Source organism: Pan troglodytes, chromosome 20 (genome assembly GCF_028858775.2).
Source record: "Pan troglodytes isolate AG18354 chromosome 20, NHGRI_mPanTro3-v2.0_pri, whole genome shotgun sequence".
Lineage (NCBI taxonomy): Eukaryota > Metazoa > Chordata > Mammalia > Primates > Hominidae > Pan > Pan troglodytes.
The window spans coordinates 63,760,497-63,780,172 of NC_072418.2; positions in this window are offsets into that span (position 1 = coordinate 63,760,497).

Here is a 19,676-nt window from a genome sequence, read left to right on the forward strand (position 1 = left end):
ACAGATAGTGGTGTAGTTATTTACATGTTTATATAGAGATCGGTGTAGATATTTCCATGTATGTTCACATGGCTGTGTAGATATTTCCATGTTTATACAGATGGCGGTGTAGATATTTCCATGTTTATACAGATAACTTTGTAAGTATTTCCATGTTTATACACATGGCGGTGTAGATATTTCGATGTTTATAGAGATAGCAGTGGAGATATTTCCATGTTTATACAAATAGCGGTGTAGTTATTTCCTTGTTTATATAGATATCGGTGTAGATAATTCCATGTATATACACATGGCTGTGTAGATGTTTTCATGTTTATACAGATGGCGGTGTAGATATTTCCAAGTTTATACAGATAACTTTGTAAGTGTTTCCATGTTTATACAGATGGCGGTGTAGATATTTCGATGTTTATAGAGATAGCAGTGGAGATATTTTCATGTTTATACAGATAACGGTGTAGATATTTCCATGTTTATACTGATCACCGTGTAGATATTTCCATGTTTATAGAGATGGCGGTGTAGATATTTCCATGTTCATAGAGAGAGCGGTGTTGATTTTTCCATGTTTATACACATAGCTGTGTCGATATTTCCATGTTTATACAGATAGGGGTGTAGATATTTCCATGTTTATAGAGATGGAAGTGTAGATATTTCCATGTTTATACAGATCACGGTGTAGATATTTCCATGTTTACACAGATCGCGGTGTAGATATTTCCACGTTTATACAGATCATGTTGTAGATATTTCCATGTTTATACAGATTGCGGTGTTGATATTACCATGTTTATAGGGATAGCGGTGCCAATATTTCCACATTTATACACATAGCGGTGTAGTTATTAGCATGTTTATACAGATAGCGGTGTAGATATTTCCATGTATAAACAGATGTCTGTGTATAAATTTCCATGTTTAAACAGATGGCGGTGTAGATGTTTCCTTGTTTATACAAATAGCGGTGTAGTTATTTCCATGGTTATACACGTAGCGGTGTAGGTATTTCCATGTATATACAGATGGCTGTGTAGATATTTCCATGTTTATACAGATGTCTGTGTAGATATTTCCATGTTTATACAGTTGACTTTGTAGGTATTTCCATGTTTATACAGATGGCGGTGTAGGTATTTCCAAGTTTATAGAGATGGCTGTGTAGATATTTCCATGTTTATACAGATAGAGGTGTAGATATTTCCAAGTTTATACAGATCGCGGTGTAGATATTTCCATGTTTATACAGACAGCAGTCGAGATATTTCCATGTTTATACACATTGCGGTGTACATATTTCCATGTTTATAGAGACAGCGGTGCAGATATTTCCATGTTTATACAGATGCCTATGCAGATATTTCCATATTTATACAGAGGGCTCTGTAGATATTTCCATGTTTATAGAGATGGCAGTGTAGATTTTTCCATGTTCCTACACATGACTGTGTAGGTATTTCCATGTGTATACAGATGGCTTTGTAGATATTTCCATGTTTATAGAGATAGCGTTGTAGATATTTCCATGTTTATACAGATAGCGGTGTAAACATTTTCATGTTTATACACATCGTGGTGTAGATATTTCCATGTTTATACAGACACCGGTGTAGAAATTTCCATGTTTATACAGACCGCAGTGTAGATATTTCCATGTTTATACAGACAGCGGTGTAGTTATTTCCATGTTTATAGAGATAGCGGTGTTGATTTTTCCATGTTTATAGAGATAGCGGTGTGGATATTTCCATGTTTATACAGATAGGGGTGTAGATATTTCCATGTTTATAAAGATCGCGGTGTAGACATTTCCATGTTTATAGAGATAACATTGTAACCATTTCCATGTTTTTACAGATGGCGGTGTAGATATTTCGATGTTTATAGAGATTGCAGTGGAGATATTTCCATGTTTATACAGATAGCGGTGTAGATATTTCCATGTTTATACTGATCACGGTGTGGATATTTCCATGTTTATAGAGATGGCGGTGTAGATATTTCCATGTTCATAGAGATAGCGGTGTTGATTTTCCATGTTTATAGAGATAGTGGTGTGGATATTTCCATGTTTATACAGATAGGGGTGTAGATATTTCCATGTTTATAGAGATGACTTTGTAGGTATTTCCATGTTTATACAGATTGCGGTGTAGTTATTTCGATGTTTATAGAGATAGCAGTGGTGATATTTCCATGTTTATACAAATTACGGTGTAGTTATTTTCATGTTTATATAGATAGCGGTGTAGATATTTCCATGTATATACACATGGCTGTGTAGATATTTCCATGTTTATACAGATGGCGGTGTAGACATTTCCATGTTTATACAGAGAACTTTGTTAGTATTTCCATGTTTATACAGATGGCGGTGTAGATATTTCGATGTTTATAGAGATAGCAGTGGAGATATTTCCATGTTTATACAGATAGCGGTGTAGATATTTGCATGTTTATACTGCTCACGGTGTAGATGTTTCTATGTTTATAGAGATGGCGTTGTAGATATTTCCATGTTCATAGAGATTGCGGTGTTGATTTTTCCATGTTTATAGAGATAGCTGTGTGGATATATTTCTTGTTTATACAGACAGGGGTGTAGATATTTCCATGTTTATAGAGATGGCGGTGTAGATATTTCCATGTTTATACAGATCACGGTGTTGATATTTTCATGTTTATACCGATCGCAGTGTAGATATTTCCATGTTTATACAGATCGCGGTGTTGATATTACCATGTATATTGGGATAGCGGTGCAAATATTTCCACATTTATACAGATAGCGGTGTAGTTATTAGCATGTTTATACAGATAGCGGTGTAGATATTTCCATGTATAATCAGAAGTCTGTGTATATATTTCCATGTTTAAACAGATGGCGGTATAGATATTTCCTTGTTTATGGAAAGAGCGGTGTAGATATTTCCATGTTTATACAGCTCGCGGTGTAGATATTTCCATCTTTATACAGATGGCAGTGTAGACATTTCCATGTTTATACGGATAGCGGTGTAGATATTTCCATGTCTATAGAGATAGCGGTGTAGGTATTTCCATATTTATACAGATTGCGGTGTAGATATTTCCATTTTTATACAGATGGCAGTGTAGATATTTCCATGTTTATACAGATGGCACTGAAGATATTTCCATATTTATACAGATAGTGGTGTAGATATTTCCATGTTTATACAGATGGCGGTGTAGATACATCCATGTTTCTGAAGATGGCGGTGTAGATATTTTCATGTTTATAGAGATGGAAGTGTAGATATTTCCATGTATATAGAGATAACATTGTAGATATTTTCATGTTTATAGAGAAAGTGGTGTAGTTATTTCCATGTTTATACAGATGGCAATGTAGATATTTCCATGTTTATACAGATATCGTTGTAGATATTTCCATGTTTACAGAGATAGCGGTTTAGGTATTTCTATCTTTGCACAGATTGCGGTGTTGGTATTGCCAAACTTACAGAGATAGCGGTGTAGATATTTCCAAGTTTACACAGATAGCTGTGTAGATATTTCCATGTTTACAGAGATAGCATTGTAGATATTTCCATGTTTATACAGATTGCGGTGTAGTTATTTCCATGTTGATACAGATAGCGGTGTAGATATTTCCATGTTTATACAAGTAGTGGTGTAGTAATTCCCATGTTTATACAGATCGCTTTGTAGACATTTCCATCTTTCTACAGATGTCAGTGTAGATATTTCCAAGTTTATACAGATGGCAGTGTAGATATTTCCATGTTTATACAGATGTCTGTGTAGATATTTCCATGTTTATGCAGATGGCAGTGTAGATATTTCCATGTTTATAGAGATGGCGGTATAGTTATTTCTATGCTTATAGAGATAGCGGTGTAAATATCTTCTTGTTTATAGAGATGGTGGTGTAAGTATTTTCATGTTTATAGAGATAGCGCTGTAGATATTTCCATGTTTATACAGATAACGGTGTTGGTATTTCCATGTTTATACAGATAGCGGTGTAGATATTTCCATGTTTATACAGATGGCAGTGTAGATATTTCCATGTTTATACAGATAGCGGTGTAAATATTTCCTTGTCTATAGAGTTAGCGGTGTAGTTATTTCCATCTTTATACAGATGGCGGTGTAGGTATTTCCATGTTTACACAGATGGCAGTGAAGATATTTCCTTGTTTATGCACATAGTGGTGTAGGTATTTCCATCTTTATACACATAGCGTTGTAGATACATCCATGTTTCTGAATATGGCAGTGTAGTAATTTTCATGTTTATAGAGATGGAGGTGTAAATATTTCCATGTATATAGAGATAGCAGTGTAGATATTTTCATTTTTATAGAGAAAGCGGTGTAGGTATTTCCATGTTTATAGAGATAACGGTGTAGATATTTCCATATTTATACAGATAGCGGTGTAGGTATTTCCATGTTTATACAGATTGCGGTGTAGATATTTCCATGTTTATAGAGACTGCGGTATAGATATTTCCATGTTTATACAGATAGCGGTGTAGATATTTCCATGTTTACAGAGATAGCGGTGTAGATATTTACATCTTTGCACAGTTTGCTGTGTAGATATTTCCATTTTTACACAGATAGCTGGGTTGATATTTCGAAGTTTACCCAGATAGCTGTGTAGATATTTCCATGTTTACACAGATAGCATTGTATATATTTTCATGTTTATACACATAGCGGTGTAGATATTTCCATCTTTATACAGAGAGCGGTGTAGATATTTCCATGTTTATAGAGATAGCGGTGGAGATATTTCCCTGTTTATACAGATAGCGATGTAGACATTTCCATGTTTATAGAGATAGCGGTGTAGATATTTCCATGTTTATACAGATGGCTGTTTAGATATTTCCATGAGTGTTCAGATGGCGGTGTAGATATTTCCATGTTTATATAGATGGAGCTGTAGATATTTCCATGTTAATACAGATGGCAGTGTAGATATTTCCATGTTTACAGAGATAGCAGTGTAAATATTTCCATCTTTGCACAGATTGCGCTGTAGGTATTGCCAAATTTACCCAGATAGCGGTGTAGATATTTCCAAGTTTACACAGGTAGCTGTGTAGATATTTCCATGTTTACAGGGATAGCATTGTAGATATTTCCATGTTTATACAGATTGCGCTGTAGTTATTTCCGTGCTGATACAGATAGCGGTGAAGATATTTCCACGTTTATACAGGTAGCGGTGTAGAAATTCCCATGTTTATACAGATCGCTTTGTAGACATTTCCATCTTTATACAGATGTCAGTGTAGATATTTCGAAGTTTATGCAGATGGCAGTGTAGATATTTCTATGTTTATTCAGATATCTGTTTAGATATTTCCATGTTTATGCAGATTGCAGTGTAGATATTTCCATGTTTATAGAGATGGCGGTGTAGTTATTTCTATGTTTATAGAGATAGCGGTGTAAATATTTCCATGTTTACAGAGATGGTGGTGTAAGTATTTTCATGTTTATAGGGATTGCGGTGTAGATATTTCCATTTTTATACAGATAACGGTGTTGGTATTTCCATGTTTATACTGATAGCGTTGTTTATATTTCCATGTTTATACAGATACTGATGTAGATATTTCCATGTTTATACAGATGGCGGTGTAGATACATCCATGTTTCAGAAGATGGCGGTGAAGATATTTTCATGTTTATAGACGTGGCGGTGTAGATATTTCCATGTTTATACAGATGTCTCTGTAGATATTTCCAAGTTTATGCAGATGGCGGTTTAGATATTTCCATGTTTATAGAGATGGCGGTGTAGTTATTTCTAGGTTTATAGAGATAGCGGTGTAAATATTTCCATGTTTATAGAGATGGTGGTGTAAGTATTTTCATGTTTATAGAGATAGTGGTGTAGATATTTCCATGTTTATACAGATAGCGGTGTTGGTATTTCCAAGTATATAAAGATAGCGGTGTAGATATTTCCATGTTTATACAGCTCGCGGTGTAGATATTTCCATCTTTATACAGATGGCAGTGAAGATATTTCCATGTTTATACAGATGGCGGTGTAGATACATCCATGTTTCAGAAGATGGCGGTGAAGATATTTTCATGTTTATAGACGTGGCGGTGTAGATATTTCCATGTTTATACAGATGTGTCTGTAGATATTTCCAAGTTTATGCAGATGGCGGTTTAGATATTTCCATGTTTATAGAGATGGCGGTGTAGTTATTTCTAGGTTTATAGAGATAGCGGTGTAAATATTTCCATGTTTATAGAGATGGTGGTGTAAGTATTTTCATGTTTATAGAGATAGTGGTGTAGATATTTCCATGTTTATACAGATAGCGGTGTTGGTATTTCCAAGTATATAAAGATAGCGGTGTAGATATTTCCATGTTTATACAGCTCGCGGTGTAGATATTTCCATCTTTATACAGATGGCAGTGAAGATATTTCCATGTTTATACAGATAGCGGTGTAGATATTTCCATGTATATAGAGATAGCGGTGTAGGTATTTCCATATTTATACAGATTGCGGTGTAGTTATTTCGATCTGTATACAAATGGCCGTGTAGATATTTCCATGTTAATACAGATAGCAGTGAAGGTATTTCCATGTTTATACAGATAGTGGTGTACATATTTCCATGTTTTTACAGATGGTGGTGTAGATGCATCCATGTTTCTGAAGATGGTGGTGTAGATGTTTTCAGGTTTATAGAGATGGCGGTGTAGATATTTCCATGTTTATACAGATGACTGTGTAGGTATTTCCATGTTTATATAGATGGCAGTGAAGATATTTCCATGTTTATACAGATAGCGGTGTAGATATTTCCATGTTTATAGAGATAGCGGTGTAGATATTTCCATCTTTATACAGATAGCGGTGTAGACATTTCCGTGTTTATACAGATTGCGGTGTAGATAATTCCATGTTTATGGAGATGCCGGTGTAGATATTTTCATGTTTATATACATGGCCGTGTAGATATTTCCATGTTTGTAGAGATTGCGGTGTAGATATTTCCATGTTTATAGAGAAAGCGGTGCAGCTATTTCCTTGTTTATAGAGATAGTTGTGTAGATATATCCACGTTTATACAGATGGCTGTGTAGGTATTCCCATGTCTATACAGATGTCTGTGTAGATATTTGTATGTTTACACAAATGGCGGTGTAGATATTTCCATATTTATACAGATAGCGGTGTATATATTTCCATGTTTATACAGATAACGGTGTAGATATATCCATGTTTATACAGATAGCGATGTAGATATTTCCATGTTTATACAGATAGTGGTGTAGATATTTCCATGTTTACAGAGATAGCGGTGTAGATATTTCCATCTTTGCACAGATTGCAGTGTAGATATTTCCATCTTTACACAGATAGCGGTGTAGATATTTTCATATTTATACAGATCGTGGTGTAGATATTTCCATCTTTCCACAGATGGCAGTGTAGATATTTCCATATTTATACAGATGACAGTGTAGATATTTCCATGTTTATACAGAGAGTGGTGGAGATATTTCCATGTTTATACAGATGGCAGTGGAGATATTTCCATGTTTATAGAGATGGCGGTGTAGATATTTCCAAGTTTATGCAGATAGCGGTGTAGACATTTCCATGTTTATAGAGATTGCGGTGTAGATATTTCCATGTTTATACAGATAGCGGTGGAGATATTTCCATGTTTATACAGATAGCGATGTAGATATTTCCATGTTTATAGAGATGGCTGTGTAGATATTTCCATGTTTATACAGATGGCAGTGTAGATCTTTGCATATTTATAGAAATAGCCATGTAGATATTTCCATTTTTAAACAGATAGCGGTGTAGACATTTCCATGTTTATAGGGATAGCGGTGTGGATATTTCCATATTTATACAGATAGCGGTGTAGATATTTCCATGTTTATACGGATAGCGGTGTAGGTATTTCCATGTTTATACAGATAGCGGTGTAGTTATTTCCATGTTTATACAGATGACTGTGTACATATTTCCATGTTTACACAGATGGCGGTGTAGATATTTCCATGTTTATAGAGATAGCAGTGTAGATATGTCCATGTTTATACAGATAGCTGTGTAGATATTTCCATCTTCATAGAGGTAGCGGTGTAGATATTTCCATATTTATACAGATAGCCGTGTAGATATTTCCATGTTTATTCAGATGGCGGTGTAGATATTTCCATATTTATACAGATAGCGGTGTGGGTATTTCCATGTTTATACAGATGGCAGTGTAGATATTTCCATGTTTATACAGATAGCGGTGTAGATATTTCCATGTTTTCAGATAGCGGTGTTGGTATTTCCATGTTTATACAACTAGCGTTGTAGATATTTCCATATTTATACAGATAGCGGTGTAGATATTTCCATGTTTAAACAGGTAGCGGTGTAGATATTTCCATGTTTACAGAGATAGCGCTGTAGATATTTCCATATTTATACAGATAGCAGTTTAGATATTTGTATGTTTATTCAGATGGTGGTGTAGATATTTCCATGTTTATACACATAGCGGTGTGGCTATTACCATGTTTATATAGATGGCAGTGTAGATATATCCATGTTTATACAGATAGTGGGGTAGATATTTCCATGGTTATAAAGATAGCGGTGAAGATATTTCCAAGTTTATAGAGATAGCGGTGGAGATATTTCCATGTTCATAGAGATAGCGATGGAGATATTTCCATGTTTGTATAGATAATGATGTAGATATTTCCATGTCTATGCAGATAGCGGTGTAGATATTTCCGTGTTTATGCAGATAGCGGTGTTAATATTTCCATGTTTATAGAGATAGCCATGTAGATATTTCCATGTTTATACAGATAGTGGTGTAGACATTTCCATGTTTATAGGGAAAGCGGTGTGGATATTTCCATATTTATACAGATAGCGGTGTAGATATTTCCATGTTTATACGGATAGCTGTGTATATATTTCCATGTTTATACAGACAGCGGTGTAGTTATTTCCATGTTTATTCAGATGACTGTGTACATGTTTCCATTTTTATACAGATGGCGTTGTAGATATTTCCATGTTTATAGAGATAGCGCTGTAGATATATCCATGTTTATACAGATAGCTGTGTAGATATATCCGTGTTTATAGAGGTAGCAGTGTAGATATTTCCATATTTATACAGATGGCCTTGTAGATATTTCCATATTTATTCACATGGTGGTGTAGATATTTCCATGTTTATAAAACATAACGGTGTGGCTATTTCCATGTTTATACAGATGGCAGTGTAGATATTTCCATGTTTATACAGATAGCGGTGTAGATATTTCCATGTTTATACAGATGGCGGTGTACATATTTCCATGTCTATACAGATAGCGGTGAAGTTATTTCCATGTTTATACAGATGGCAGTGTAGGTATTTCCATGTTTATGCAGAAAGCGGTGTAGATATTTCCATGTTTATACAGATAGCAGTGAAGTCATTTCCATGTTTATAGAAATAGCGTTGAAGATATTTCCATATTTATACAGATAGCGGCGCAGATATTTCCATGTTTATACATACATTGGTGTAGATATTTCCATGTTTATACAGATAGCGCTGTAGATATTTCCATGTTTATACAGATAGCGGTGTAGATATGTCCATGTTTATACAGTTAGCGGTGAAGATACTTCCATGTTTATACAGATAGTGATGTAGATATTTCCATGTTTATACAGAGAGTGGTGGAGATATTTCCATGTTTATACAGATGGCAGTGGAGATATTTCCATGTTTATAGAGATGGCGGTGTAGATATTTCCAAGTTTATGCAGATAGCTGTGTAGACATTTCCATGTTTATAGAGATTGCGGTGTAGATATTTCCATGTTTATACAGATTGGGGTGGAGATATTTCCATGTTTATACAGATAGCGATGTAGATATTTCCATGTTTATAGAGATGGCTGTGTAGATATTTCCATGTTTATACAGATGGCAGTGTAGATCTTTGCATATTTATAGAAATAGCCATGTAGATATTTCCATTTTTAGACAGATAGCGGTGTAGACATTTCCATGTTTATAGGGATAGCGGTGTGGATATTTCCATATTTATACAGATAGCGGTGTAGATATTTCCATGTTTATACGGATAGCGGTGTAGGTATTTCCATGTTTATACAGAGAGCGGTGTAGTTATTTCCATGTTTATACAGATGACTGTGTACATATTTCCATGTTTACACAGATGGCGGTGTAGATATTTCCATGTTTATAGAGATAGCAGTGTAGATATGTCCATGTTTATACAGATAGCTGTGTAGATATTTCCATCTTTATAGAGGTAGCGGTATAGATATTTCCATATTTATACAGATAGCCGTGTAGATATTTCCATGTTTATTCAGATGGCGGTGTAGATATTTCCATATTTATACAGATAGCGGTGTGGGTATTTCAATGTTTATACAGATGGCAGTGTAGATATTTCCATGTTTATACAGATGGCGGTGTAGATATTTCCATGTGTACACGGATCGCAGTGTAGATATTTCCATGTTTCTACAGATTGCGGTGTAGATATTTCCATGTCTATACAAATAGCAGTGTAGATATTTCCCTGTTTATACAGATAGCGGTGTAGAAATTTCCATGTTTATAGAGATAGCGGTGTAGATATTTCCATGTGTATACAGATGGCGGTGTAGGTATTTCCATGTTTCTACAGATGTCTGTGTTGATGTTTCCATATTTTTACAGATGGCAGTGTAGATATTTCCATGTTTATACAGATAGCGGTTTAGCTATTTCCATGTTTATACAGATAGCGATGTAGATATTTCCATGTTTTTAGAGATGCCTGTGTAGATATTTCCATGTTTATACTGATAGCGGTTTAGATATTTCCAAGTTTATACAGATATCGGTGTAGATATTTCAAGGTTTATAGAGATGGTGGTGTACATATTTTCAAGTATATGCAGATAGCGGTGTAGATATTTCGATGTTTATAGAGATAGTGGTGTAGATATTTCCATCTTTATACAGGTAGAGGTGTAGATATTTCCGTGTTTACAGAGATAGCGGTGTAGATACTTCCATATTTATAGAGATAGCGGTGTAGATATTTGTATGTTTATTCAGATGGCGGTGTAGATAGTTCCATGTTTATACAGAGAGCAGTGTAGACATTTCCATGTTTATAGACATAGCGGTGTAGATATTTCCATATTTATACAGATAACAGAGGAGATATTTCCATGTTTATACAGATAGGGCTGTAGATATTTCCATGTTTATACAGAGAGTGGAGGACATATTTCCACTTTTATACAGATAGCGGTGTCGATATTTCCATGCTTATACACAGAGTGGTGTAGATATTTCCATGTTTACAGAGATAGAGGTGTAGATATTTCCATATTTGCACAGATTGCGGTGTAGATATTTCCATCTTCACAGAGATTGCGGTGTAGATATTTCCATGTTTACACAGACAGCGGTGTAGATATTTCCATGTTTACACAGATATTGTTGTAGATATTTCCATGTTTATAGAGATTGCGTTTTAGATATTTCCATGTTTATACAGAGAGTGGAGGAGATATTTCCATGTTTTTAAAGATAGCGGTGGAGATATTTCCATGTGTATACAGATGGCGGTGTAGATTTTTCCATGTTTCTACAGATGACTGTGTAGATATTTCCATATTTTTACAGATGGCGTTGTAGATATTTCCAGGTTATACAGATAGCGGTTTAGCTATTTCAATGTTTATTCAGATAGCGATGTAGATATTTCCATGTTTATACAGGTGGCTGTGTAGATATTTCCAAGTTTATACAGATGGCATTGTAGATATTTCCGTGTTTATACAGATAGTGGTGTGGATATTTCTATGTTTAAACAGATGACTGTGTAGGTATTTCCATGTTTATACAGACGGCGGTGTAGATATTTCCATATTTATAGAAATAGCCATGTAGATATTTCCATGTTTATGCAAATAGCGGTCTAGACATTTCCATGTTTATAGAGATAGCGGTGTAGATATTTCCATATTTATACAGATAGCGGTGTAGATATTTCCATGTTTATACAGATAGCAGCGTAGATGTTTCCATGTTTATACAGATAGCGGTGTGGATATATCCATGTTTATACAGATCCTGGTGTAGTTATTTCCACGTTTATGTAGATAGCGGAATAGATATTTCCATATTTACAGAGATAGATGTTAAGATATTTCCATATTTCCACAGATTGCGGTGTAGATATTTCCACCTTTATACAGATAGCGGTGTATATATTTCCATGTTTACACAAATAACGGTGTAGATATTTCCATCTTTATACAGATGACTTTGTAGATATTTCCATGTGTATACATATGGCAGTGTAGATATTTCCAAGTTTATGCAGATGGTGGTGTGGCTATTTCCATGTTTATAGAGGTAGCGTTGTAGATATTTCCATGTTTATAGAGATGGCTCTGTAGATATTTCTATGTTTATACAGATGGCAGTGTAGATATTTCCACGTTTATACAGATAGTGGTGTAGATGTTTCCGTGTTTATACAGATGACTGTGTTGGTATTTCCATGTATATACAGATGGCAGTGTAGATATTTCCATGTTTACAGAGATAGCGGTGTAGTTATTTCCATGTTTATACAGATGGCAGTGTAGATATTTTCATGTTTATACAGAACGCGGTGTAGACATTTCCATGTTTATAGAGATAGCGGTGTAGATATTTCCATATTTATGCAGATAGTGGTGTAAATATTTCCATGTTTATACAGATTGTGCTGTAGATATTTCTATGTTTATACAGATTTTGGTGTGGATATTTCCATGTTTATACAGATTTTGGTGTGGATATTTCCATGTTTATACAGATAGCGGTGTAGATATTTCCATGTTTATACAGATAGTGGTGTAGATGTTTCCATGTTTACAGAGATAGAGGTATAGTTATTTCCAAATTTGCACAGATTGCGGTGTAGATATTTCCATCCTCACACAGATTGCGGTGTACATATTTCCATGTTTACACAGACAGCTGTGTAGATATTTCCATGTTTACACAAATAGTGTTGTAGGTATTTCCATGTTTATAGAGATTGCGGTGTAGATATTTCCATGTTTATAAAGATAGCGGTGTAGATATTTCCATGTTTATACAGATAGCGGTGGAGATATTTCCATGTTTATACAGATGGCAGTGTAGATATTTCCATATTTATAGAAATAGCCATGTAGATATTTCCATTTTTAAACAGATAGCGATGTAGTTATTTCCATGTTTATAGAGATAGCGGTGTAGATATTTCCATATTTATACAGATAACGGTGTAGATATTTCCATGTTTATACAGATAGCGGTGTAGATGTTTCCATGTTTATACAGATATCGGTGTAGCTATTTCCATGTTTACAGAGATAGAGTTGTAGATATTTCCATATTTGCACAGATTGCCGTGAAGATATTTCCACCTTCACACAGATAACGGTGTACATATTTGCATGTTTACACAGACAGCTGAGTAGATATTTCCATGTTTACACAGATAGTGTTGTACATATTTCCATGTTTATACAGATAACGGTGTAGATATTTCCACGATTATAGAGATGGCGGTGTAGATACTTCCTTTTTTATGTAGATGGCGGTGTAGATTTTTCCATGTTAATAGAGATGGCCGTGTATACATTTCCATGTTTATAGAGATAGCGGTGTAGATATTTCCTTCTTTACAGAGATAGCGGTGTAGGTATTTCCATGTTTATAGAGATAGCGGAGTAGATATTTCCATGTTTATACACATAGCGTTGTAGACATTTCCAAGTTTATACAGATAGCGGTGTTGGTATTTCCAAATTTATATATATAGCGGTGTAGATATTTCCATGTTTACACAGCTTGCGGTGTACATATTTACATCTTTATACAGATGGCAGTGTAGATATTTCCATGTTTATACAGATGGCGGTGTACATAGTTCCATGTTTATGGAAATGGCAGTGTAGATATTTCCATGTTTATAGAGAGAGTGGTGCAGGTATCTCGATGTTTATAGAGATAACGGTGTAGATATTTCCATGATTATACAGATGGTTGTGTAGATATTTCCATGTGTATACAGATGGCAGTGTAGGTATTTCCATGTTTATACAGATGGCAGTGTAGACATTTCCATGTTTATAAATATAGCGGTGTAGACATATCCATGTTTATAGAGATCGCGGTGTAGCTATTTCCATGTTCATACAGATAGCGTTGTAGATCCGTATACAGTGAAGATATTTCCATGTTTTTAGTGATAGCCATGTAGATATTTCCATGTATATATAGATAGCGTTGTTGACATTTCCATGTTTATAGAGATAGCGGTGTAGATATTTCGATATATATACAGATAGCGGAGTAGACATTTCCATGTTTATACAGATAGCAGTGTAGATATTTCCATGTTTATAAAGATAGCGATGTAGTTATATCCATGTTTATACAGACTGCGGTGTAGATATTTCCATGTTTATACAGATAGCAGTGTAGATATTTCCATGATTATACAGATGGTTGTGTAGATATTTCCATGTGTATACAGATGGCAGTGTAGGTATTTCCATGTTTATACAGATGGCATTGTAGATATTTCCATATTTATAAAGATAGCGGTGTAGAAATACCCATGTTTATAGAGATCGCGGTGTAGCTATTTCCATGTTCACACAGATAGCGTTGTAGATCTGTATACGGTGAAGATATTTCCATGTTTTTAGTGATAGCCATGTAGATATTTCCATGTATATACAGATAGCGGTGTTGACATTTCTATGTTTATAGAGATAGCTGTGTAGATATTTCCATATTTATACAGATAGCGCAGTAGATATTTCCATGTTTATACAGATAGCAGTGTAGATATTTCCATGTTTATACAGATAGCGGTGTAGATATATCCATGTTTATACAGACAGCGGTGTAGATATTTCCATGGTTATACAGATAGTGGTGTAGATATTTCCATGTTTACAGAGACAGAGGTGTAGATATTTCCATCTTCACACAGATTGCGGTGTACATATTTCCATGTTTACACAGACAGCTGTGTAGGTATTTCCATGTTTACACAGATAGTGTTTTAGATATTTCCATGTTTATAGAGATTGCATTGTAGATATTTCCAGGTTTATAAATATAGCGGTGTAGATATTTCCATGTTTATACAGATAGCGGTGGAGATATTTCCATGTTTATACAGATAGCGGTGTAGATATTTCCATGTTTAGAGAGATAGCGGTGGAGATATTTCCATATTTATACAGATAGCAATGTAGATATTTGAATGTTTATACAGATACCTGTCTGGATATTTCCATGTTTACACAGATAGCGGTGTAGATATTTCCATGTTTACACAAATAGCGGTGTAGATATATCCATGTTTATACAGAGAGCGGTGGAGATATTTTCAAGTTTATACAGATAGCGATGGACGTATTTTCATTTTTATAGTGATGGCGGTGTAGATATTTCCAAGTATATACAGATAGCGGTGTAGATACTTCCGTGTTTATACAGATAGCGGTGCAGGTATTTCCATGTTTATAGAGATAGCAGTGTAGATATTTCCATGTTTATACAGATGGCTGTGTAGATATTTCCATGTGTATACAGGTGGCAGTGTAGATATTTTCATGTTTATACAGATGGGTGTGTAGATATTTCCATGTTTATACAGATTAATGTGTAGATATTTCCATGTTTTTTACAGATGGCGGAGTAAATATTTCCATGTTACACAGATAGCGGTGTGGATATTTCCATGTTTATACAGATAGCGATGTAGATATATCCATGTTTATAGAGATGGCTGTGTAGATATTTCCATGTTTATACAGATTGCAGTGTAGATATTTCCATGTTTATACAGATAGTGTGGTAGATATTTCTATGTTTATACAGATGATTGTGTAGGTATTTCCATGTTTATAAATAGGGCGGTGTAGATATTTCCATGTTTAGAGAGATAGCCATGAATATATTTCCATGTTTATACAGACAGGGGTGTAGATATTTCCATGTGTATAGAGATAGCGGTATAGATATTTCCATGTTTATACAGATAGCGGTTTAGATATTTCCATGTTTATACAGATAGCGGTGTAGATGTTTCCATGTTTATACAGATAGCGGTGTAGATATATCCATCTTTTTACAGATCGTGGTGTAGATATTTCCATGTTTATACAGATAGCGGTGTAGATATTTCCATATTTACAGAGATAGAGGTGTAGATATTTCCATATTTGCACAGACTGCGGTGTACATATTTCCACGTTTATACAGATAGCGGTGTAGATATTTCCATGTTTATACAGATAGCAGAGTAGATATTTCCATGTTTATACAGATAGCGGTGTAGATATTTCCATGTTTATACAGATAGCCGTGTAGATATATCCATGTTTATGCTGATTGCGGTGTAGATATTTCCATATTTTCACAGATTGCGGTGAACATATTCCCACGTTCATACAGATAGCGATGTAGCTATATCCATTTTTATAGAGAAAGCAGTGTAGATATTTCCATGTTTATACAGATGGCAGTGTAGATATTTCCATGTTTATACAGAAGGCGGTGAAGATATTTCCATGTTTTTAGGGATAGCCCTGTAGATATTTCCATGTTTATACAGATAGCGGTGTTGACATTTCCATGTTTATAGAGAGAGCGGTGTAGATATTTCCATATTTATACAGATAGCGGAGTAGATATTTCCATCTTTATACAGATAGCAGTGTAGATTTTAACATCTTTATACAGATAGCGGTGTAGATATATCAGTGTTTATACAGATTGTGGTGTAGATACTTCCATGTTTATACAGATAGCGGTGTAGATATTTCCATGTTTATACAGATAGTGGTGTAGTTATTTCCATGTTTACAGAGGCAGAAGTGTAGATATTTCCATATTCACACCGATTGCGGTGTACATATTTCCATGTTTACACAGACAGCTGTGAAGGTATTTCCATGTTTACACAGATAGTCTTGTAGATATTTCCATGTTTATAGAGATTGCAGTGTAGATATTTCCATGTTTATAAAGATAGCGGTGTAGATATTTCCATGTTTATACAGATAGCGGTGGAGATATTTCCATGTTTATATAGACAGCACTGTAGATATTTGCATGTTTATACAGATAGCGATGTAGATATTTCCATGTTTATACAGATGGCGGTGTAGATATTTCCATGTTTATAGAGATATCGGTTTAGATATTTCCATGTTTATACAGATAGCTGTGTTGTTATTTCCATGTTTATACAGATAGCGATGTAGATTGTTCCATGTTTATGGAGATGACGATGTAAATATTTTCATGTTTACAGAGATGGTGATGTAGATATTTCCTTGTTTATACAGATGACTGTGTAGATATTTCCATGTATATACAGATGGTGGAGTAGATATTTCCATATTTATACAGATAAAGGTGGAGATATTTCCTTGTTTCTACAGATCATGGTGTAGATATTTCTATGTTTATAAAGAGAGCCGTGTAGATATTTCCATGTTTATACAGGTAGCAGTGTTCATATATCCATGTTTATACAGATCGTAGTGTAGATATTTCCATTTTCCTCAGATGGCAGTTTTGATATTTCCGTGATTATACAGATGGCGGTGTAGAAATTTCCATGTTTATACAGACAGCGGTGTAGATATCTCCATGTTCATTCAGAAGGTGGTGTAGATATTTCCATGTTTACAGAGATGGTGGTGTTGATATTTCTATGTTTATAGAGATAGCGGTGTAAATATTTCCATGTGTATAGAGATGGTTGTGTAGGTATTTCCATGTTTATAATGACAGTGGTGTAGATATTTCCATGTTTATTCATATAGTGGTGTATGTATTTCCATGTTTATACAGATCACGGTGTAGATATTTCCATGTCTATACAAATAGCGGTGTAGATATTTCCATGTTTATACAGATAGCGGTGTAGAAATTTCCATGTTTATACAGATAGCGGTGGAGATATTTCCATGTGTATACAGATGGCGGTGTAGATATTTCCATGTTTCTACAGATGACTGTGTAGATATTTCCATATTTTTACAGATTTCGTTGTAGATATTTCCAGGTTTATACAGATAGTGGTGTAGATATTTCCATGTTTATACAGATTGTGGTGTAGATATTTCCATGTTTATACAGATTTTGGTGTGGATATTTCCATGTTTATACAGATAGCGCTGTAGATAATTCCATGTTTATAAAGATAGTGGTGTAGATATTTCCATGTTTACAGAGATAGAGGTGTAGATATTTCCATATTTGCACAGATTGCGGTGTAGATATTTCCATCCTCACACCGATTGCGGTGTACATATTTCCATGTTTACACAGACAGCTGTGTAGATATTTCCATGTTTACACAGATAGTGTTGTAGGTATTTCCATGTTTATAGAGATTGCGGTGTAGATATTTCCATCTTTGTACAGATTGCGGTGTAGATATTTCCATGTCTATACAAATAGCGATGTAGATATTTCCAAGTTTATACCGATAGCGGTGTAGATATTTCCACGTTTATACAGATAGCGGTGGAGATATTTCCATGTGTATACAGATGGCGGTGTAGATCTTTCCATGTTTCTACAGATGACTGTGTAGGTATTTCCATATTTTTACAGAAGGCGGTGTAGATATTTCCATGTTTATACAGATAGCGGTTTAGCTATTTCCATGTTTATACAGATAGCGTTGTAGATATTTCCATGTTTATAGAGATGGCTGTGTAGATATTTCCATGTTTATACAGATGGCAGTGTAAATATTTCCGTGTTTATACAGATAGTGGTGTGGATATTTCTATGTTTATACAGATGACTGTGTACATATTTCCATATTTATACAGAAGGCGGTTTAGATATTTCCATATTTACAGAAATAGCCATGTAGATATTTCCATGTTTATACAGATAGCAGTGTAGACATTTCCATGTTTTTAGAGATAGCCGTGTAGATATTTCCATATTTATACAGATTGCGGTGTAGATATTTCCATGTTTATACAGATAGCATTCTAGATGTTTCCATGTTTATACAGATAGCGGTGTAGATATATCAATGTTTATACAGGTCGTGGTGTAGATATTTCCATGTTTATGCAGGCAGCGGTGTAGATATTTCCATGTTTATATAGATAGCGGAGTTGATATTTCCATATTTACAGAGATAGATGTGTAGATATTTCCATATTTGCACAGGTGGCTGTGTAGATATTTCCACCTTCATACAGATACCATTGTAGATATTTCCATGTTTATACAGATAACAGTATAGATATTTCCATCTTTTTACAAATGACTGTGTAGTTATTTCCATGTGTATACAGATGGCATTGTAGATATTTCCATGTTTATGCAGATAGCGGTGTGGCTAATTCCATGTTTATAGAGATAGCGTTGAAGATATTTCCAATTTGATAGAGATGGCTGTGTATATATTTCCATCTTTATACAGATGGCAGTGTAGATATTTCCACGTTTATACAGATAGTGGTGTAGATATTTCCATGTTTATACAGATGACTGTGTAGGTATTTCCATGTATATACAGATGGTAGTGTAGATATTTCCATGTT